At 32.4% G+C, this 24,305-nt stretch overlaps 1 long non-coding RNA gene across 1 annotated transcript; it reads right to left on the minus strand.

Annotated features, from left to right (window-relative positions):
* Positions 1 to 14,331: 14,331 nt before the first annotated feature.
* Positions 14,332 to 15,699, minus strand: LOC120181894. Its single transcript, XR_005521790.1, has 2 exons — positions 15,611 to 15,699; positions 14,332 to 14,741 (listed from the first exon to the last, which is right to left on the minus strand). It is a non-coding gene; the product is annotated as an uncharacterized LOC120181894 (long non-coding RNA).
* Positions 15,700 to 24,305: the final 8,606 nt, after the last annotated feature.

Here is a 24,305-nt window from a genome sequence, read left to right on the forward strand (position 1 = left end):
TACAAATTTGTAGTAATACATTAGGGTTAACTAACACCTGCAATGTTTATGGATCTTATGAACAAAGTTTCCAATATACCTTGATCAATTCGTGGTCTTTTTCATTGATGACATTTTAGTGTATTCGAAGACAATAGAGGAGCATGATGCCCATCTTCGTGTGATTCTTCAAACATTATGAGACAAGAAGCTTTATGCTAAGTTCTCTCAGTGCAAATTTTGGCTAACTGAAGTGGTATTCCTTGGACACGTGGTTTTTGCAGAAGGGATTCAGGTAGATCCTCAAAAAATAAAAGCTATATTGGATTGGGAAGTTCCAAGAAATGCTTATGAAATTCAGAGTTTCTTATGTTTGGAAGGATATTATCGAAGGTTTGTAAAGGACTTTTCGATTATTTCCTCCCCTTTGATGAATCCGTTAAATAAAAATGTACCTTTTGCTTGGACGATTAATTGTCAAAAGAGTTTCGAAAGTCTAAAGAAAGTTCTTACGATGGCTCCAGTGTTAGTATAACCAGAATCAGGCAAGGATTATTCAATTTATAGTGACGCTTCCCTTAATGGTTTGGGATGTGTAATGCAAGATGGAAAAGTAGTCGCTTATACTTCAAGACAACTTAAGCCCCATGAAAATAACTATCCGACGCATGATCTTGAATTAGCAGCAGTGGTCGTTGCATTGAAAATTTGGCGCCATTGTTTATATGGTGAGCGTTGCTACATTTTCACAGATCACAAAGTTTGAAATATTTGTTGATGCAAAAGGAGCTTAATTTAAGACAAAGGAGATGGATTGAGTTACTCAAAGACTATGATGCAATCATAGATTATTATCCCGAGAAAGCCAATGTAGTAGCTGTTGCTCTTAGTTGGAAGACATTTACCGCTTTGAGTATGTTAAATGCTCGAATTACGTTAAAGGACAATGATACGTTGATGGACAAATTAAAGTTAAAACCATTATTGTTAGAATAGATTTAGGTGTTGCAAAAAGAGGGATGATAAGTGTTTAGCCTGGTTTGAGCAATTAGAAAAAGGTGAAATCAAGAACTTTGATGTAAAGTCTAATGGGTGTTTATACTTCAAAAACTGAGTTTGTGTTCTCAATTATGATGAGATTAAAAGAGATATACTTTATGAAACACATTGTAGTCCATTAACTTTGCAGCCAGGAGGGAACAAGATGTATCAAGATTTGAAAGAGAGTTTTTGGTGGCCATACATGGAAAGAGACATTACAGAGTTTGTCTCAAAGTGTCTTAATTGTCAGCAGGTAAAAGTTGAACATCAAGTACATTCAGATTATTGCAACCGATCTTGATTCCTCAATGGAAATGGGAAATAGTTACGATAGATTTCATAATGGGGTTACCTTTGTCACCCAACAAACATGATTCAATTTGGGTTATTGTGGATAGATTGACCAAAACAATTCACTTCATTCCTGTTCGAATGGATTATTCGATATACAAGTATGCAAAATTATATCTCAAGGAGATAGTTCGACTGCATGGAGTACCAGTTTCAATATTATCTGATAGAGATCCAAGATTTACTTCAAGATTTTGGAAATCTTTGCAAGGAGATTTGAGTACTCGATTAAACTTTAGTACTGCTTTTCATCCTCAAACCGATGGTCAATCAGAGCGGATGATTCATATATTGGAAGGTATGTTAAGAGCATGTGCTATTCAATTTCATGGATCATGGAAAAATATCTGTCGCTTGCGGAATTTTCATGTAATAATAGCTATCAAGCAAGCATTAAAATGGCACCGTATGAAGCCTTGTATGTAAGGAAGTGTAGAACATCACTTAATTGGTAAGAATTAAAAGATCAGGAAGTTCATAGCCCAAACTTGATTAAAGAATTTGAAGAAAAGGTTCAGGTAATCCAACACAATCTTAAAGTGGCATCAGACATATAAATGTCATACACAGATTGAAAGAGGAAATAAGTTGAATTTCAAGTAGGCGACAAAGTTTCCTCAAAGTATCACCTTGGAAGAAAGTACTCCATTTTGGGCATAAAAGAAATCTCAGTCCTATATTCATTGGACCTTATGAAGTTTCGAAGCGAGTTGGACCCGTGGCATATCAGTTAATCTTGCCACCAGAGTTAGAAAAGATTCACAATGTCTTTCATGTGTCTATGCTTCGAAGATATCGATCAGATCTTGCACACATCATAACTTTGGAGGAGATAGAAGTTCAATCTGACCTAACCTACGAGAAAGAACCATTACAAATTCTAGCGTATGAGATCAAGCAGCTTAGGAACAAGACGATTCCGCTAGTTAAAGCTCTCTGGAGAAACCATAAAGTAGAAGACGCTACTTAGGAACGTGAAGAAGATATGAGGAGACAATATCCCCACCTCTTTGTGCAATGAAAATTTGAGGACAAATTTTCTTAAGGGGGAGAATTGTAACATCCCAAACAGCGGGTTAGTGATCAAAATATAAGAATTCAAAATTTAGTGGTTTAATTGGAATAACTTGAAAAGTTCAAGGATTTATTGTGGAATTTTGTTTAGGACTTGATATCAAAATTATATTATTAGAAGAGAATTATGGTCTTTTCACAAGAAGATTTTTATCTTCCCTTTCTTAGGGATATAAAATGCGTGGAGAAGGGAGAAAAGAAAAATAAAGTCTGGAACCTTGTTATCTTTTTCCTCGTTGCTGAGAGCTCCAGTTTTAAAGGTAAGTGATTTCAAGATATTTGTTTGTTAAAATTTCAGTTGGTTTTGAATATTTGGGGGTTATATAAGCTTAAGGAAAGATTATGGTTGATTAAAACTAAGGGATGAGTGAAATAATGATAGGAATTTATAATGGGTTTTTAAGGGAATTGTTGATATGATTTAGCTTTTAGAATTTTATTGATAAATTTGACTTGTCAAAGGTCTAATTAAGGAGTTAGAAATATTAGAAATAATTAAAAGCATGTTTGAAAATATGGTATGATTTTGAGATTCAAGTGTTTTAGTGAGATTTTGGATATTTAGGAGTACTAAAGTGAGAAAAGTTGGTTTTGATGAATAAAGTTGAGTTTAAAGGCATAAAGGGAGATGAATGTAGGAGAGTTATGTAATTTTGGGTTAAAATTTGAAATAAAAATGGTAATTTCTGGTCAAGGGTATCGGTACTAGAAGAATAATACCGATACTTCAAGGCAAAATTAATTTGAGTTCAAGGATCAGTATTTGTACTGATTGAGGGAGGTACCGATACTCAAAGGGGAGTATCGATTCCAAGAGTAAGGTATCTATACCATTACCAGGTTTGAAATTCCAGAATGCTGAAATGGTATCGGTACCAAAGTTGGTATCGATACCATAGAAGGGAAGTATCAATATGTACTGGAAGTACTGATACTAGTGCGCCTGAAATGATAAATTAAATGTTTCTTTCAACTTAAGTTATTATGATTGGTTATAAGCAATATGAATTGTGATATTCATTTTCGATTGTTCTTGTGTAGACATTGAACAAAGTCAAATTTTGGACAACTTGACGTTATAGATTATCGATCAAAAGTTATAAGGAATTCGATTAGGACTTCAGTGAGGCAAATGTGAGTGCATCTCATTTGTGTATACTCAATTTGAGGACAGCTTGTGATAAGCCAACCTCAGAGTTTTTGATCAAAAACCTTTCAATTTCTTTTATGTTATATTTTTACATTGTTTTAGTCAAGTTATATTATTTAAGCTATGTTTGATGATTATATGTACATGATTATGAAAATGTGAACATGTGAACATGTGTAAATGAAAATACTCGATGTGAAAGTGCCTATGTGAGCAAGATATCCTTTGAATAATGAAATGATAAATAATTATGTGGTTAAAATCCAAAGGTATATGTATGATGATTAGAGGTATAATTGGCATGCCAAGAGTCGAGGTTCTATGTGGTCCTTTGGGATAAAACTATGAGGTCCTTCGGGACAAACATGTGGCACTTTGGTGCAAATTATGAGAGTTGTGATGACAATATTAGTGCACAACCTCAATATACTCAAATACCTAGAGTTCTCAGTAATATACATTGGGCCATTAAAAACAAAGTTATATGAACCGAACAATGAATAAAAGAATATATTTTTGTTATGAAAAGCAATTTAAATCCCTTATTAAATGTTTTATGACATGAATAAGAATTTTTGTTTATAAAGTTGTATATGACTCGTAATTTCCTCACTAAGTCAATGACTTAGCTTGTGATTGTTTCACATGTAGTTTTGAAGAAATTTGAGGATTGAGGTTAGTTGAGGACAATATACTCCCGCGAAGATTGGATCAGAATAATTTAAATGTAGGTTCCTTGTAAATTGTAAATTGTTGGCATGTACTACAAGTTAAATTGAAATGCTCTTATCTATTTTATAAACTTATACTTTTGTATTTATGTAAATTCTTAATTGTTTACTTCAATATTAGTGTGTTTTATTATTTGCTTTAATTCAAGGGTTCCATCATTTTAATACGAATAAAATGTTAAATTTTCCCTACTTTTTAATAGTCAATGATTTGAAAAGTCAATGTGACACCTCATATTCGTATCTAGGTTAGGTATGGATTAGGGGTGTTATAGAAAATTTGATAATCTTTCATAGAAAGCTCTAGGAGCTTGTTTCAAACCATATAACACTTTTTCAATTTAAAAACATGATTTGGAAATTTTGAATCCTCAAAATCGGGAGGTTGTTCCACATATACTTATTCTTATAAAACCATTTAAAAAATAACTTTTAACTCTATTTGATATAAAGTAAAACCATGATAACATGCAAATGCTAATAACATTCTAATTGCCTCCATCCTAGCTACGGGAGCATAAGTTTCATCAAAATCTATTCCTTCTTCTTGAGTATACCCTTGAGGAACAAGTCTACCCTTGTTCCTTACTATGTTACCACTTTCATCTAATTTATTCCTAAATATTCATATAGTACATATAGTAGATTTGTCACTAGGCCTTTCAACTAATGTAGATGCTTGACTCCTCTCAAATTGATTTAACTCATCTTGCATAACCAATATCCAAAATTTACCTTTTAAAGCTTCATTGATATTCTTAGGCTCTATGCATGAGATATATGCAACAAAATTACAAATATTCCTAAGAGAGGATCTAGTAGTTACCCATTTGGATAGATCACCCAAAATTTCACCATCATTGATGTAATTGTACTCGTTTGGGCATGATACTTCCCTTTCCTCTTGAATAGGCTCCTTAGGAGCATCTTGTGTTTGTTCTTGCATATCCTCATTAGATGATGGTTCACAAACTTCATTTGATGTCATAATATCTACATCATCATCCATACAAGATTCCTTCATCGGAAGGGAGTTATCATCGAAAATAACATGAATAGACTCTTCTATTCCTAGGGTTCTTTGTTAAAAACTCGAAAAGCTTTAGAATTCATGGAATATCCAAGGAATATTCCTTTATCACTTTTTGCATCAAATTTGCCAAGATTGTCTTTTCCATTATTTAAAACAAAACACTTACACCCAAAAGGGTGAAAATAACTAATGTTAGGTTTTTTATTTTTGAAAAGTTCATATGGAGTTTTCTTTAAAATAGACTTAATCATTACTCTATTTACAATATAGCAAGCATTGTTTGTGTCTTCCACCCAAAAGTATTTTGACAAATTATTTTCACAAAGCATGGTTCTAGCCATTTCCTCTAAAATTTGATTTTTCCTCTCAACAACTCCATTTTGTTGAGGGGTTCTAGGGGCTAAAAAATTATGGCTAATACCACAAGAGTTGCAAAATTCATTAAAAAATGATTTTTGAAATTCGATTCCATGGTCACTCCTAACACTAGAATTTGAGTAACCTTTTTTATTTTGGTTTATTTTTGAAAATATGATGAATTTATCTAAAGATTCATCCTTAGTTCTTTAAAAGATAACCTATGTGAATCTAGAGCAATCATCAACAAGCATGAAAGCATATTGTTTTCCATCCAAGCTAGTAGTCCTAATATGCCCAAATAAATCCATGTGAATCAATTGCAATACTCTATTAGAGGAAACATCATTAATGGATTTAAAGGAAACTCTTTTATGCTTACCCTTTACACATGCATCAAAAATTTTGTCTAAATCAAATTTTAGCTTTGGTAGGCCTCTTACTAGATCACATTTAATATAACTTTATCTAATATGCTCATGCTAGCATGTCCAAGTTTTCTATGCCATAACCATGAATCATTTTCATCTTTAGCAAGGCATACATTTGAGGAAACAATATCATTTAAATGCTTCATGTAAATGTTTCCTATTCTATATCCAACAAGCATAATCATGTTTGATGCAATGCCAGCTATTTTACAACCATTAGACTAAAAAATGACATTGAATCCTTTATCACAGAATTAACTTATACTAAGTAGATTATGCTTCAATCCATTGACATATAACATATTTTCAATTAAAATGGAAGAATTGTTACCAATCTAATTGATTCATTCTATGTGGGTTTTGGAGTTGTCACCAAAAGTTACTACTCCTCCACTTTTAGTTTGAGCTCTTTGAAACGATTATTATCATTGGTCATATGTCTTGAGCATCCACTATCAAGGTACTCTGAATTTCACTTACGTTTTGGGCCTTGTAGCAATTCTCCTCCACCTACAAACATAGATTAATTTTTTATTTTTGGTTCCCAAATTCTTTTGGGTCCATAGGCATTAGTTCCCAATAATCTAGCCCTCTTATGCATACATATTTCTAGGAAATCCATGTCCTTAGTAGCAATGAACCCTTTGGGGACCCATATACTCATAATAACTTTCTTATTTGAGGTTTTGTAGGGACCTCTATGTTTGTATTGTCTAAAGTTATTTTTAACATATTTGGATTTTGAAGTTTGACCTTTTTAAAATTGGGTTGATCCAACTTTTTTTAGAAGAAGCTTTAAGATCATCAAGCTCCTTTTAATGATCATAATGAACTTTAGAAAGTAAGTTATGCACAACTTGATTTGTCTTTTCAAACTCATCAAGTTTAACTTGCATGTCATTCTTCTTACTTTCAAGTTCATCATTGGTCTTAGATAAGAGATCATTTTCATTTTTTAATTTTTGAAATATTTTTCTTATTCTTTGAAATCATGATCTCAAATTCTATGTCCATTTCATCATAGGCCTCTTGTAGTTCATCAAAGGAATATTCATTTAAATTGGAAGATCTAGAGATTACCTTAGTTTTCCTTCGATGTCCATAAAACACAAATTGGCTACTTTTGGTTCTTCTTCATCGGAGCATTCTTCATCGTTCCATGTAGCTACATATGTCTTTTGTACTTTTTTGGTTGACCCCTACTTCTTCAATTGATGACACTCAAACTTGATATGTCTCAGTTTCTTGCATTCATAACAAATTACAAGGTTCTTCTCCTTAGATTCATTCTTGAAGCCTTCCTTTATTTGAAATCTTTTTCCTTTGTTTGACCTCATGAATCTTCTAAACCTTTTGGGAAACATTTTCATTTCTTCATCTTTCTCCTCATTAAAATCACTTTCTTCCTTGGTGGACCTGAGAGCAATCCCAACTTTCTTCTTCTCCACGTTCTTCTCTTCTTCCTTCTTCTTTTGAAGTTTCACTTCGTGAGTGAGTAATAATCCAATAAATTCATCAAGGGTATACAACTCCAAATCTTTGGCTTCTTGAATAGCGGTTGCTTTGCCTTCCCAAGATGAAGGCAATGATGCAAGAATTTTCCTTACCACTTTTTTGTAATAGTATGCGCAAAGATCAATCATATGATGATTGTAATAATACATTTATTTATTGATTTTATTGAATAAGGGCATTACTGTTATTATTTTCAGTTATATATATACGTGTTTAACATAAACTGGAAGATAATAAATTCCATATAATAACATAACTGTTATTCTTAAAAGATCTATAGTCAAGTATTATTATGGGCATGGACAGTAATAATACGCTTAAGACTAACATGTTATTGATTGATGACAATGAGTTGTCATTGCCATAAAGATGTCATAATTGATATATGATTATATTGTTAGAGAACAATGTATTGGATTAACCCGCCATGAGCATATGTCTTGGATTATTATGTGACAGTCATAACATTGCTCACAATGATGACTATATGTATGATCCTCAGACTTGAGATCAATATTATCCCAACATATATTGTTGTATGTTTTGACTAGTTACTCTATAAAGACTGTTATTAAATATATCTCAATATATGTAGTGGGTGTGTATGATTAAGATAGGATTTGTCCTTCCTACATAATAGGAAATATGTCACAGGTCACTTGATTGAGTGAGACTAGAAACGCATAGCCATGCTCGAATAAGTTGATATGAGATATCACAAATTATTCGTTAATTAAAGTCTACTCTAGATACCAAGAAACAATAGATGGGTTATACAAGTGTGACTATTCCAATACTTGTGCTTACTCTAGATATAAAGGACAAAAAGATGTAATACATAAAAGAGTTAATCACGAAGATGATATGTCAAATCATAATTTCTTGTAACTTAGGTGACAATGATATATTACTAGATGTCACTCATTGTATGTAATATTAGAATTGTTCTAATAATTACTACTAACGTTACAAGAACCTACAGAGTCACACCCTAGGATTGAAATGAGAAAAATATACAATTTGTTGTATTTTACTAAAATATATCTAGAGTTAATATATGTATATTGATATACATATGATTTTAATTATCCCGAATATAGTAAGTAAACATTAAAAGAATGTAATTTTGATTACAACTCTTTTAATTGATATTTATTTCGGAATAATTAAATAAGATTTTAAATAAACATTAAAGATTTTAATTTAGATTATAAGTCTTTAATGTATATTTAATTTGAATTAAATAAATAAGTTTTTTTAAATTCAAAATAACTTAAAATCCCTAATATGTTAAGGTAACTGATATATTTAAATGAGGCAAGGTCTAGCAGCTGTTTACTTTAGCCATTTTTCTCAAAATCAATTTTTGGAAAAGAAAATTTTGCTCTCAATCGGGTGAACTAAGTAGAAGCCTAGACGTGTTTTCGTGGATGTTTACGATTCAAACCGTTCGTGATCACCACTAGTCACTATTGTCTTTGATGTTTTTCAAGGAACCCATTGTAAGTATTCACGTCTTTTTCTCTCTATTTCAGTTTTACGTACTTGTATCGCTGGTGAGACTGTCGAGTTTTTGTTTCTGCTGCGCAATGGGGTGCGTCGACGGTCCTAACACTTTTCATTGAGATAAACTTTCCCATAGTTCCTTAAATCGTTGATGATGGTGGTAAAATGATTCAACATCATTTTGATGTCTTCATCGACCTTCATTTTAAAATTCTTATAATTGAAAGTGAGAATATCAATCTTCAATTTCTTCACTTAAGTTGTACCTTCATGTATGGCTTCAAGCTTGTTCCAAATCTTTTTTTTTTTCATTTGAGCAAGAAGACACCCTACTATATTCATCAGCGTCTAATGCAAAAAATATGATGTTCATGACCTTTACATTGAGTTAAACTAGTCTTCAGTCTTCATCGATCCATTCTGACTTGACCTTCGGTACAACAAACTATCCTTGCTTTTTAGAAGGAATTGATGCTCCGTTGGTGATGACATCACACACCAAATAATCAATGGCTTCAATAAATAACATCATTCTGTTCTTACAAGAAGAATAGTTGGCACCATTAAAATACAGAGGCTTCGAAATGGATTGAGACTCAACGAAAATGCCGGAAGTAGATGGAGTGGCCATTGTAGAGGAATTGATTAACTTCTTCCAAGGACCTTCTCAAGAGGATGTTAAGCCTTCCAATGAGATTAGCTCTAATTCGAATTGTTGAGTCAATCGAACCAATGAAATAACCAAGAGGGGTGAATTGGAAATTAAAAGAATGATGAAAGCTTTTTGTAAGAAATTGAAAATTTTAACACAAGCAATCTTAGAGTGGTTCAACTTTTTTAATGAAGTCTACATCTACTACCTTAGCTTCCACACTAAGGATTTCAACAAAGTTACTATTTTTTCAAACCTTTTAGGACAAGGTGTAACCTTACAATACACTTAGATTCATACCCCAAAGTCTCAAGTGTACAACCCTTCCTAAGAAGAAATTACTAATAACAAACTTAGAAAACCTCATTAGGAATGTGTTTGCACAATTCAAGAACAAAAAGAACACTTAACAAATGAAACAAACGAGTACAAAAGTGTTCTTTGAAAGCAAAAAGAATATTGAAGAATGTTAACTTGATTTTGGCTAAATATGATTGCTTTGGCTTTCTCTATGATATCTTGTCTTCACATATGACTTGAAATCTTGTTTTTATAACCCTTTGTTCAATTCTAGTCATTTAAGTTGTTGTGGGAGTTAATAGAGCCGTTGGGATAAATTTCCTGTAATAAATACTTCCCAAACACCTTGAATATCTGTACTCGGGCTTGGAGTATCGATACTGCCTACATTAAATATTAAAATATAGCAGTTGGTGAGAGATGAGTATCGATACTCCAGTTAGAGTATTGATACTAGTATCGATACTTAAAGAGTATCGATATGAAAATAGTCTACTAGAATCGTGCTTGTCAAAAACTTAAATGGAGTATCAGTACTAGTATTGGTATTGTAGTGTAATTTTACACATTAATATTGGTGGCAGTACCGGTACTGTAGTGTATTTTTACACATTAGTATCGGTGCCACATTAATAATATCAGTACTGTTCTTGCAGTATCGATACTCTAGGGTTAAAAAATGATTTTTTACTCGATTAAGATCCGAAACCCTTTGTAAAAAATGTTTGAAAATGATTTCCAATATATGACTTAAGTTTTTCAAAAGAGTAAGGAGTAAAGGTGAACTTTTTACTTTAAAAAGAGTTTTATATTTGAATGGTTGAATCGAATATAAGTTTGAAAACTGAAGTAAAAATAATCTTAAAATTTTCTTTAAACTTATTTACTTTTGGTATATTAAAAGCTCAAAGCATGGTTCAACAAAACAATACCAATATTGTTCGTCTAGTAGCCTAAAAACAAGGAGTTTTAGATTAGGGTAGTATCAATACTCGATCATAGGGTATCGATACCGTTAGGGTAGTATCCATACTTGGGGAGGAGTATCGATACTCATTTTAGATTACTAATTCCAATAGCCAATTTTGGTATCAATACTCATAAGGGTATAAATATCAAGGGGGAAATATCGATACCATTCTTAGGGGTTATTTTTCAAAACATCGAAGCTAAATTCGGTATTGATACTCAGGGTAGTATCGATACCCCTAACAAAAAAGTATCAATACTCTAAATAAGGGTATTGATACTACCCATTAACTTTACAGTTTCCAATAGTCGTCAGTATTGATACCACAAAGTAAATATCGATTCCCAGAGGTCAATATCGATACTCAGACATTCAGTATCGATACCATCGTACATTTTTGGGTAATAAACTCAAAGGGATTTAAAGTTAGAATTGATGGGTCCAATAGCACTAGAATTCCATCAAATAAAACTACAAGTGAGAATCTTAATGATATTTAGTTAACAATTAGGAACAATATCAACGAGGATTACATAAGACTAACCTTGTTTGATGCTTGAGAAATAGTCAAAACACTCGAGTTACTTTAGTAGATGACGATCATCGTGGCATATAAAATATTTAGTTGTCCTAGTTGACGTGTGAGGTTAAAATATAATGAGCTTTTTAATTATTTATTGAATTTTTATTTCAATAAACTTGTATTCGAACTGAAAATTATTTCTACATATATAATTCCTGTAAGTTGAAAGTCAAAATATGCATTTTCAATGACGGCTGAATTAATTTATTTCTTGAATACTTTTGACATTTTGTTTTCTATCTGCATTTCGTTTTCTGGCTGAAAAGCTAGTACTGAAACCCTAAAAAAAGAACTAGTATGTTGTCTTTGCATTTTAGCAGTCATGTCATCGTTACTTTGTTTGTAATGCTTAAAATTCAAACTTTAATTTGAGATCATAGAGGCGGCAAGTTGAGGAATCAGAAATATTAAGCATTGATGTGGAAGAAAGGAACCAATATAACATTCCCGGATAAAGGAAACGATCGAGCAGCAAAATCAGCTTCCGACAGACCTTGTATTTGTTAACCATCTGTGTGTCACTTGGAGGTACAACAATAAACCTGCTTATTCTTGATGGCGTCGTTGCCTGTAACCGGTATTATCAACCCTGGTTATGAGCTTGTCTTCGCTAGTTAACGGGTGCCAATCCCGAAGGAGCCTGGTAATCTTGATAAGGGGTGATCATAAGATCAAATTTGAGCTGAAATTCCCTACAAAGTTGACACCGCCAGAGCAAATAGAGGGACTGAAACGGGCTCTAGTGGGGGTGAAGTAGGAGGAATATCTCATATGCACCACCAAAGCCATTGTTCAGGCTGAATTGAAACGCCCAAGCTGTAACTTTACCCTAATATCGGATTTTCTTTTATTTATTTATTTTCTTCCTCTGTTGTATTGTGTAATTCATATATTCTTGAGGGACACGCGTTGAAATTGTATACGCAATGTATAATCGTGTTTATATATTTGTAATTGTAAACTCTTAGAGCTGGTAATATAAGGATTTATACATATATCACTATCAACTTGAGTTAGTTGAATCTCCTCGCATGGCCGATATCAATCACGAGGGTTTTAAATTTGCATGAATAACTGATACCGACTATTTTATTATCATTCTTATTTAAATAAAGAAACTATGTTATGGAAAAAGAAATTCATAGAAGATTTGACGAGAGCTAGGCTACATAAACGCTGGGTTTACAAGAGGATGGAAACTAAAAGCCTCTACTGTGGGGAACATCTTTTCGCCAGGCAGGTTGCACGGTTCCTACGGTTGTTCCGTAAATTTGAGGTCCATTAACAAATGGTTGGCCTGTGGAAGGTGAACCAGGCGGAGGAACCCATCAATTCCCGTGTTGACCATGAACATGCATGGCTGGTAATGTCTGGTGGGGCAACTGATGAGGTGCATGTATCGTCTGTTGAAATCTAAGAACCTTGCTTTGTGGGGGCTGCAGATGATGCTGTTGAGATGTTTGAGGCTGCCATTTAGGTATATCATCTTCATCGTCATTCCACTGTCACATCGAAACCCCTACAGGTCCATTATTACTATTTGATTGTCCATACTTCTGTATCAGCTCCCTCATTTGATGAACAGGGCGACATGATGTTTGACTATGTAAAGGAGAAGAGGCCATCCCAACACGCTGAGTTTGGTAACCAGTGGGGTATTTCAGGCCCGACGGGTTTGAATCACCCGAGAAATTGAACTCAGGTAGGTCATCTTCGTACGGGATGCAGCAGGGCCGAATCCCGGGGGTACATCGTTGTCGCCGTCATCATTAGAAGGGGCTAAGGAATGTAGAGGAGGTCCAACATGGGTAACACTAACAGAATTGTAGGTTTTGGTGGGAAATTAGTATTCATGTTAGTAATAGCATCATACTTTTCATGAGGTCTAATAGGAGTAGAAGTGAAGTGTTGCCTTTTGGAGGTGTATTTATGGTGTGAAGTTGAATTGGGTGAAATTAATTGAGCTCTTCCCCATACAACAACACCAATTAGACCATTGTCAATAGCATTAAGAGCCTGAAGTTGGTCCATGGGGAGGATTTTAGTCGGCCTTTCAAGAGTTTTAGCGTATGGAGGACAAAATATATTTCAACTCCAGGGCTAGCCTCAGCAAAACCCACTCTCCAGTCCAAAATATATGAATCAGCCGCCTGCACGAGGCCAGCATTTTAAGTTACCACATGACAACCCTACAAATAATAAGATAAAAGACATAATCTTCATTTCCATCTTTCATATATTCTTTAGCTCAAGAAGGCTCCCAAACTCTCTCTCGGTTGATCCCTCCTTGCTAACAACATGAACCACCTGCAAAATTGCATCAGTTTAGCGTGTTCACTTACCAATTATAAAGGCTCGTTTTTAACCCCAAAAACATACAAATCTAACCAAGGCAAATTTAATTTCTCCTAACTAAACTGGTTTATTTAGTTGCTTCAGGGATCTCAAATATTTACTCTTCACTATTTTTATGTTTCGAGCTTACAGAACATTTGACTTGCCAAGGGAGATGAATTTGAACAATATTAGCGACATTTTGTACCTTGACTCAATTTCCTGCGGAATTCGTTTGTACTAGGCGATGTTTACTGTTTTCCAGATATTCATCGCTCAACTAAGATTTTTGTACGCAATGCCAATCAGTTGATGTAGTCAATCTTTTCACTAATATATGTTGTTCTCCATGTTTCTTGTTCAAATCAAACTAGGAATATTGTTCAAGTTCCATCTCTTTCGTCTTTTCAATTTTTACGTTAAGGCTTAATAAATTCCTAGTGACCCAATGCTTATCAATGCTCCATAAATGAGATTTAACCCTATACTGAACAAAAATTTACAAATGGAAGACAAAAACTGGGATAAAAAAAGATTTTTTGGTATCCAAATTTTCTTTTGGGAAACAATATGCAGTACAGGAATTTACTGCAGTTTAAATGAACTTGATATACCATAACAGCACGACTCCGGGTCATAGGAAGCTCTTGGAGAAACTTCTCGAACGCATCAAGTCTAACTCGGCCCATAATATCAAGAAGGCTTGGCCAGTCCTTTGGAGCAGTTTTTCACCACTGCACCATGAAAAATTAAATAGTTAATATGCGCAACCTACCTTAATATCATATTTGTAAGGACCTCCTAAATGAGGATAAAGTTCAAGGACAATTACTGAGCAAGTCAAAAAAAGAGACCATAGCAAAATATAATCACATAAGCCAAAAAAGATATTGGGTGTCTTCCACCAATTTATTTAATATTTCCACCTAGAAGTGGTCATGCCTCTTCACGCAGCACATTATAATCTAATTTCATCTAGATTCATTTGTGATATAGCTAAGTTGTTTTCACAAAATCAACTAGATTTGTGTTATAACTAAACACATGCCTCTTCACATAAAACATGAGTCATGTTACAACTAAACACTTGTCTGCACCCATACGACTAGACAGATAAGATGAAATCAGTATTGTGGTATGTAGCATCAAAACAGAAGCATATATAAACATATACACGAAGGAAAGAATCATAATAAATTATTATCAGGAAAAAAAAGGGAGCTAGAACAACCTAGGCTTGCCTAACATGCTGCTTGCCAGTGCTATGGCTAAGTTGTTGGAGGCCCTATGCAAATTCTTAAAGGAGCCCTTAAATCTCGAACTTATTTTTTGAAATAATAAAAAATTTGCAACTGTATTACACTGAGCAGCCCACTTGCATTGTTTTTCCCAAAAATAATTTTGCTTGTTAACGAGATTCGAACTTAGGATCAACAAAATCATAGGCCCAATAATCTAACCAGTGCTATATACTTATTTTTCTATTTCTTAATTGCAACAACTGATAGATATACTCTATTTCGGGGCTTCTGTTTTTTGAAGTCCTGCACCGTCGCACACTGTGCGCGGGCTCAGCTGCGCCCCTGCTCCTTGCACAACTTACCTCTTAAAAATACAAATGACAGAGGTCATGGATGAGACATTCAGCTGGAGCATCCCTTCCCAGACAAGTTCACCCTTCAAAGGGGCCACGAAAACCATAAATATTACACGTCATAATTAAATATTAATAAAAATATATATATCATCACTATATACTAATAAAATAAATTATATCTACGGAGACGAAATGAATGAATGATAAAAAATATATATTGTATAAAATTCAGTAAGTAAATTGAAAAACAAAAAGTACATTAAATAAAATAAAACAGAGTAGAATTTAGTGAATAAATTTGTAATTTATCTATTTTTCTCTTGAGATATACTTTCTCTATTAGTTTAATTAAAGCAAAATACAACATTTCAATATTTAGCTTTTTTAATTATTAAATTTAATGTAAAATACAACGTTTCATTATTCAGGTTTTTTCCACTCTTATTTTAATTTATAAAATAATATATTTGTTGGTGTAGATTACTTTCTAATGACATAAAATTTATGTGTTCTCTACGTAAATTTTTTTATTTATATTTTTAAAATGATAAAAATTCTATAATTTATTTTTGTGTTATGTAGATGATATAATTTTTTTCTTAACATTCAAAGATATTGATACACTTTTCATATTATTTTTGTCACACAAACAATTTATATTTGATTTAAATCACTTAAAAACACAATCCTAAATCTAACACCCCTAAAATTATAAATCATTTTAATTTATAATATCCACTATTCAATCAATATGAAATCAAGATAGACAATTCTTTTTACTTTCCTACGGTTGAATTTTTGTTTTTTTAAAAAAATACATCATCATTGAAGGATAAAAAAGAATTTGTTAGTATTTTCTATAAAATAAAATTTTAGAATCGTTTTATATTTTTAAAATAAAAATATTTAATCCTAACGTCATTAAATATGTAACATTGAAATTATGAAAAAACTAAAAATTAAGTGACTAAATTAAAATTTTGAAAATTTAATAACTAAAATAGGAATAAAAAAGTTGAGTGGTGAAATTATAATTTAGGGTATATTATACAAATGACCACTAATGTTTGAGTAAGTTTTTTTTTTCTCACTGAAGTTTCAAAAGTAACAAATTGATTACTAATGTTATTGATTTATATCAAATTAGTCACTTGACATTAACTGCTGTTACTGCGAGTAATGGAAAGTTGACATGACATGTTAACTGATGATTGGCACCATTTGACTATCATTTTGACAAATTTCTTTATCTGTACACTTTTTAACTCTTCAAATCCCACAATTTCTCTTTAATCTTCTCTCCAATCTTCATGCTATGTGCATGCACTGCTCTAAGAAAGAAATCAAGAAAACAATGTTCCAATTGAGGGCCAACCATTACGCCATACCACAGTTCTCTGGCAATATCATTTTTGTTTCTCTTATCTAATTTGAAATTTGGTAAAAAATGCTAAAATGAATATCTTGATTCAAGCAATGGTAATTCTTTCTCGCATGCTTGCCTCCTTTTTAGGTTCAAACAAACATTACCTAAGTTATCTTAATCGCTTGACTGAATCATTGTTTTGAAGTCCATTATGAAATCATCAAGATGTTTTGTGACTTCTTGTAAGATGAACCATTATGGAACTTCAACTTACAACCTCATTTGTCACTAAAATCATGGAAGACCCTCTACTTTTCTATCTCATGATTAATGCTTTGCTTTTGCTTGGTCAACCGAACAACCTAAAGGTTTTATAGGGTGGTGATTTAAGTAAATAGGGGTGGTCACAAATTTTCAAAAGTGATGTTGAAGCAGTATACGTGGTGGGATATGTGATATATGCACCAGATTCCATCTAGTATCGATATAGTTCATCCCAATATCAATACTCAAACCCAAAAATGGCTTACCTATGCTCGATAAAACACTCAAAACCACTCTGAAAGACATAGTTTGGTTCTTAATCATGTGTTAAAGTTGTAGGAAGTTATTTAGGGTCTTAAAGTGTCATAAAAACACATTTTTTTACATCAATTAGTCATTTATGGCGTGAATCAAGTTTAAACCCTAAAATGCTCAACTACACAAATATTAGTAATTCATCATATTTATGAAAGCCTTAACACTCCAAAGGATTAGAAATACACTACCTTGATACTTGAATCTAAAAATGAAGCTTTTTGCTTAGCCACACTCATTTCCTTTGTGATTTGGATGAAACCCACACTTTTTCCTTAGCTTGAACGAACCAAAACTTTGATTCAATAAAACGATGTTGCTGGAGGGATCATGAACGAAATTGAAGCATGAAATATTCCCAAAAACTTAATTTTGATTTATGGATATTTGAGAGAAAATAGAGGGAGAGAAGGAAGAAATAAAGGGAAGAAGGAGATAAAGAAATAAAAAAACCTTCATATTTTAAAAATAAAAAAATTGCATTATAGGTCCTCCCTCATTTTTGACAATTTAAAAACATCATTTCTATAGCTAATTGGGCCCAATTCTAGCCGAATCAAGCCCAACGACTTAAATTATGAAATTCATGGGGTTTACATACCTCACGGGTAAAGAGGTATGTAAACCCGAAACTACTAGCCTGAAATTTTAGGTGTTACAAACCCGCACACCATAGTCTCATCTATGTAAGAGATAGGTGAAAAATTAGAATATAAATCGATGATAAAAAGTAAGAATTACAAGATTCACCTAGTGAAAAATCTCTTTTCGAAATGGATAGTAGAAGGAATTGTCGCATGAACGTATTGCACAAGGAAAAGAATGGATGGTTAGAGAGGTTGGTAAGATTGAGGCCAAGAGAGTGGAGGTTTGTGATTCAAGGTTAGGAGACGTTGATGATAATATATTTGGGTTTGAAAATTTGAGATTAGAGTTTAGGAGTAAAATTTGAAAATTTAAATATTTTATTTTATTTTAAATATTACAGGTCATAATTAAATATTAATAAAAATATATATATCATCACTATATACTAATAAAATAAGCTATATCTTCATAGTGAAAATAAATGAATGATAAAAAAATTATATTGAATTAAATTCAATAAGTAAATTGAAAAATCAAAAGTACAATAAATAAAATAGAAGATAGAGTAGAATTTAGTGTAGAAGTCATTTTTGGTATCTATACTCATAAGGGTATCGATACTTGACCCTAGGGTATCGATACTACGAGTAGAGTATCGATATTACCCACTTTAGATGATTAGTTTCGACCCAATTAAGGTTTGTAAGAGTTAAGGATGGTTCGTAATGGTAGAACTTAGTCCGTGAGGAACGTAAATGACCAAAGGAGCCTAGAGACACTCGTAGGAGTGAGTTACAACCATAGTAACTATAGCAAGCGTAATGTGTCCAAGTATTTTCAGTTGAACACGTAGCGAATACCTAAGAACGAAGGACCATTTGTAACACCCATAACCCGTATATGCGAACCAATACGAGTTACATATGTCACATCAAAAATTCAAATCATTTCTTTAATTGAACTGAGTAAAATTTTGTTTCATTCAAACATCACCAGTTTCATAACTTGAACAATTATTATAAAATAATTACTCAGAGAAAAATTGTAATATAATATTTTTGGTTACCATTTCAAAATCATTTTCAATTAGTGATAGACAATTCTTTTCTGTTTCATAAAATAAATAAGACTATCTAACATGTTTAATTTAAAACCCACATTAATTTTTTAAGCATAGTTTAATATCATAATATTTATTCATACTATTAATTATATTTAATACTAACTATATTAAGAAATTGCAGACATTTCATTCTCATATACATGCCAGCTAGAAATTTTAGAACACAGTAGGAGTCATCATTGTTACATGTAAATATTTCCATGGTGATTTGTTGAAAACATTTTTGTTGAAAACATTTTGATATTTCGATATAACAAATCAAGTTAAATGAATTTTAAGATTTTCCAAATGATTTTCTAAGTATATTCGATATAATTATTCAAATATCAAAACATTACTCCAAATATTTCAAAAATCATTTTTAATCCTTACTTAAGTGTAAAATTTTGTTTTAATCTTAAAACAATTTCAAAATAATCTTTCAAAGTATTTGAACCATTTCAAAGCCAAAAATTCCAGATTGCTCAGAGGGAACCGATTCCCCCCCAAGGGGGAACCGATTCCCCCCCAAGGGGGTACCAATTCCCCCTGAATGGTTTGGCTCCGAGATTTCCAGAATGCTCAGAGGGAACGATTCCCCATAGGGGGTACCGATTCCCCCTTGTATAACGGTCGAAATATTTGAATTTTACACTTAGGGAACCGATTCCCCATAGGGGGTACGATTCCCCCACGCTCCAAGCTGTTTTATTAATTGTTTTCACACTAAAACGGCTATATGATCTTCACTAATCATTCCCAACATTCAGAAGTGATTAAGGTGTATTTAAACAAGTTCTGAAGCCCTTGATCAATAAGAAATTATAGAGAAACAAGAGTGAAAGCATCAAACACAAAGTTTGTGCAAATCAAGCCAATTTTCCTTTCAATATTCATTTTGCTTTCAAATAACACCATTTGTGCTCATTTGTAATTATTTGTGAGTGTTCTTTTCTTGTTCTAGAATTGTGCAAACATCTTACCTTGTGAGGTTTTCCTTGTAAGTTTGCAAATTTGTAATCTTCTCTTTGGCAAAGAGTGTTCTCAAGAATTGGGGTATATTCTTGAGGGTGTTGTAAGGTTATCTCTTTGGCCTCAAAAGAAAGAACAAATTAGTGATTTTGTTGGAAAATCCTTAGTGTGGATAGCTAAGGTAGTGGACGTAGACTTTGATTGAGAAAGTCGAACCACTCTAAATCGTTGTGCAATTACTTTCAATTTTCTGCAAAAGCTTCCACCAAATTTTTAATTGCCAATTCACCCCCCTCTTGGCCAATTCCATCAATCGATTAACTTAACAATTGGCATCAGAGCCTAACTCATTTGAAGGTTTAATCGCCTCTTGAGTCGATCCGGGAAGAGTTAAATCGATAAAGATGGCGTCCACTTCCGGTTCATTCTCCATGGAAGAATCCAGACCAATTGACGTGCCTCCACACTTCAATGGAACAAATTATTGTCATTGGAAGAGGTGTATGATGATATTCATCAAAGCATTTGATATGGAAGCTTGGATGATAATCAAGAAAGGATATTCCTCTCCTACTAAGAAGGCAAAGAAGTGGAGTATTCAAGAACGAAATGAAGCTCAACAAAACTCAAAGGCTATGCACATGTTGTGTTGTGCAATTGATCCTAATGTATATAAAGGAGTTTCTTCTTGTTCAAGTGCCAAGAAAATATGGGATAAGCTTGAGGAGATCTATAGAGACAAGGAAGAAGAAGAACCAATAAAAGTGATGTCTCTATTAGCTCTCACAGAGCCAAAGGTATCTTCTAACTCAAATATATCAAATTCAAAATCTTTTAATGAGTTACAAGATGCTTATGATAAATTATTTTCGGAGTTTGAGACCATGAACTCTAAATACAATAAATTGATTTCTAAATTTATTACTAAAAATGATCTTCTTTTGAAAGCTAAAACAGACTTGGAAAATCAAAATGAAATGTTGAGAAAGGAGTTAGAGCTTTCAAAAATAAAATCTGAAAACTTTGAAAAATAAATTTTTAAATTAAACAAACTTCTTCTAGAAATGAAAATGGATTTTGAAAATCAAAATGAAATCTTGAAGAAGGATTTAGAACTCTCAAAAATGAAATTTGAAAGTATTGAAAAAGAAAATTTCAATTTAAAAGATAAGCTTGAATGTTTAACAAAAGAAAAAGAGATCATTCTAAATAATTCATCTAGTTCAATAATGACAATATGTTCGCATTGTCATTATCATGGTCATAAGGAACATACTTGTCCTTTAAAGAAAGGAAAAGGATTTAAAATTAGACAAGTATGGATTCCAAAAGGAACAAGAGGCATTGAAACTAATGTTCATGGATCCAAAGCAATTTGGATACCAAAATCTAATTAAATGTCTCTTGTAGGTGTGTGGGAGCAATGGTGATGAAGTTGATGATATTCAAGATGCTCTAGCCACACATGAAAAAGTAATGGGTAACCTCTAAACTTAATTTATTTTATTTTATTTGGTTTCTCATTTATTCTATGCATGCATGAGGTTTTAAATGTTAAATAATTCTAAATGATTATGTTTTGTCTCATGTATGTTGAAAAATATTGTATGATGAACATGGTAATTTTTTTATAAACTCTAGTTCATCATATTAATTTTTGGTCAAAATTATTTTTTAAAATGTAATTGATATCTCTTTAATAATTGATATTGATTTTTCAAGAACTTTGGTTTTGCAAAATTTTGATCTGAAATTTTTAATGTTTATGCATAGATTTTTGTTTAAATATTATAAAGTTTTAATGCATAAAATTTTCAAAAACTTTATGCATGTGCTCTTACTCTCTATAATCAACATTGCATAATGTTTTATATGTGAATGGGTTAAAAGCATAATCTTTTGAAAAATAAATTTGATAAAAGATACAATGTTTATTTTAAATGATTACAAAATTGATTGACATTGCATCTACTTTCGATTATGCTTATTGGTCATAAAATAGGGACATATACATGGTGCATTTAGATTCTTTTGATATGACTAATTTATGCCTAGTTGCTAAGGATGAACATGATGGTTGGTTATGGCATAGGAGACTAGGACATGCTAGTATGAGTGTTTTGCAACGGTTAATTCAAGGAGACCTAGTAAGAGGGTTGCCTAAGCTTAAATTTGATAATGATAAAATCTGTGATGCTTGTGCTAAAGGAAAACAAAGCGAGTTTCTTTTAAATCCATTAATGATGTATCAACAAGTAGAGTTTTACAATTGATCCATTTAGATCTTTTTGGGCCAACTAGAACTACTAGCTTGGGTGGAAAACAATATGCATTTGTCTTGGTAGATGACTATTCTAGATATACTTGGGTTCTATTTTTAAATACTAAAGATGAAGCATTAGAACAATTCATCACATTTTCAAAGTAATCCAAAATGAAAAAGGTTACTCTATAACTAGTGTTAGGAGTGATCATGGAACTGAATTTGAAAATCTTGAATTTACTGAATTTTGTAACTCTAACGGTATTAGCCATAATTTTTGCAGCACCTAGAACCCCTCAACAAAATGGAGTTGTTGAGAGGAAAAATCGAACTTTAGAAGATATGGCTAGAACCATGCTTTGTGAAAATAATTTGCCAAAATATTTTTGGGCAGAAGCCACAAATACCGCTTGTTATGTTGTAAATCGAGTAATGATTAGGCCAATTTTAAAGAAACTCCATATGAAATTTTCAAAAATAAAAGCCTAACATTAGTTATTTTCATCCTTTTGGATGTAAATGTTTTGTTTTAAACAACGGTAAAGAAAACCTTGGCAAATTTGATGCTAAAAGTGATGAAGGAATTTTTCTGGGTTATTCCTTAAATTCTAAATCCTATCGTGTATTTGATAAAAGAACTTTAATTGTAGAAGAGTCTATACATGTTGTTTTCGATGATAATCCCCTTCCGAGGAAGGATTCTTGTGTGAATGATGATGTAGGTGTTATAAATACAAATGACGTTGGAGAACCATCATCAAAGGAAGAAACGAAAAATGAGGAAACTCATGATCCTCTTGAGAATCCAACCATTGAAGAAAGGGAAGTATCTTATCCAAGAGAGTACAACTATGTCAAGGATGGTGAAATTATAGGTGATCCATCAAAAGGGGTAACAACTCGATCTTCTCTTAGAAATATTTGTAATTATATTGCATTTATCTCATGCATAGAGCCTAAGAATATTAAAGAAGCATTAAATGATGAACATTGGATTATGGCTATGCAAGAAGAGTTAAATCAATTTGAGAGAAGTAAAGTATGGACATTAGTTGAAAGGCCTAGTAATAAATCTACTGTAGGTACTAGATGGGTATTTAGGAATAAGCTTGATGAGAGTGGTAATATAGTGAGAAACAAGGCTAGACTTGTTGCTCAAGGGTATACTCAAGAAGAGGGCATAGACTATGATGAAACATACGCTCCCGTAGCTAGGATGGAAGCAATTAGAATGCTATTAGCATTTGCATGTTTCAATGAATTTAAATTATATCAAATGGATGTTAAAAGTGCATTTTTAAATGGTTTTATAAAAGAAGAAGTGTATGTGGAACAACCTCCAGGTTTTGAAGATTCAAATTTTCCGGATCAGGTTTTGAAAGATTGTCAAATTTTTTAATTGAAAAAGGTTTTTCAAAAGGGAAGGTTGACACTACATTGTTTTGAAGCATAAAGGTAAAGATTTATTAGTAGTTCAAATTTATGTTGATGATATAATATTTGGTTCTACTAATGATGTTCTTTGCCAAGAATTTTCTAAGCTAATGCAAAGTGAGTTTGAGATGAGCATGATGGGGGAGCTTTCATTTTTCTTGGGACTCCAAATCAAGCAAAGAAAAGATGGCATCTTCATCAATCAAGCTAAGTACGTCAAAGATATGCTCAAGAAGTTTGGACTGGAAAATGGGAAACCTCATGACACTCAAATGAGCTCTTCAACAAAGCTTGACTTAGATGAAGGAGGTAAATGCGTAGATGTTAAATTATATAGGTCAATAATTGGATCTCTACTTTATCTAACTGCAAGTAGACCGGACATTATGTTTATTGT

Source organism: Hibiscus syriacus, unplaced genomic scaffold (genome assembly GCF_006381635.1).
Source record: "Hibiscus syriacus cultivar Baekdansim isolate YM2019G1 unplaced genomic scaffold, ASM638163v2 tig00112604_pilon, whole genome shotgun sequence".
NCBI lineage: Eukaryota > Viridiplantae > Streptophyta > Magnoliopsida > Malvales > Malvaceae > Hibiscus > Hibiscus syriacus.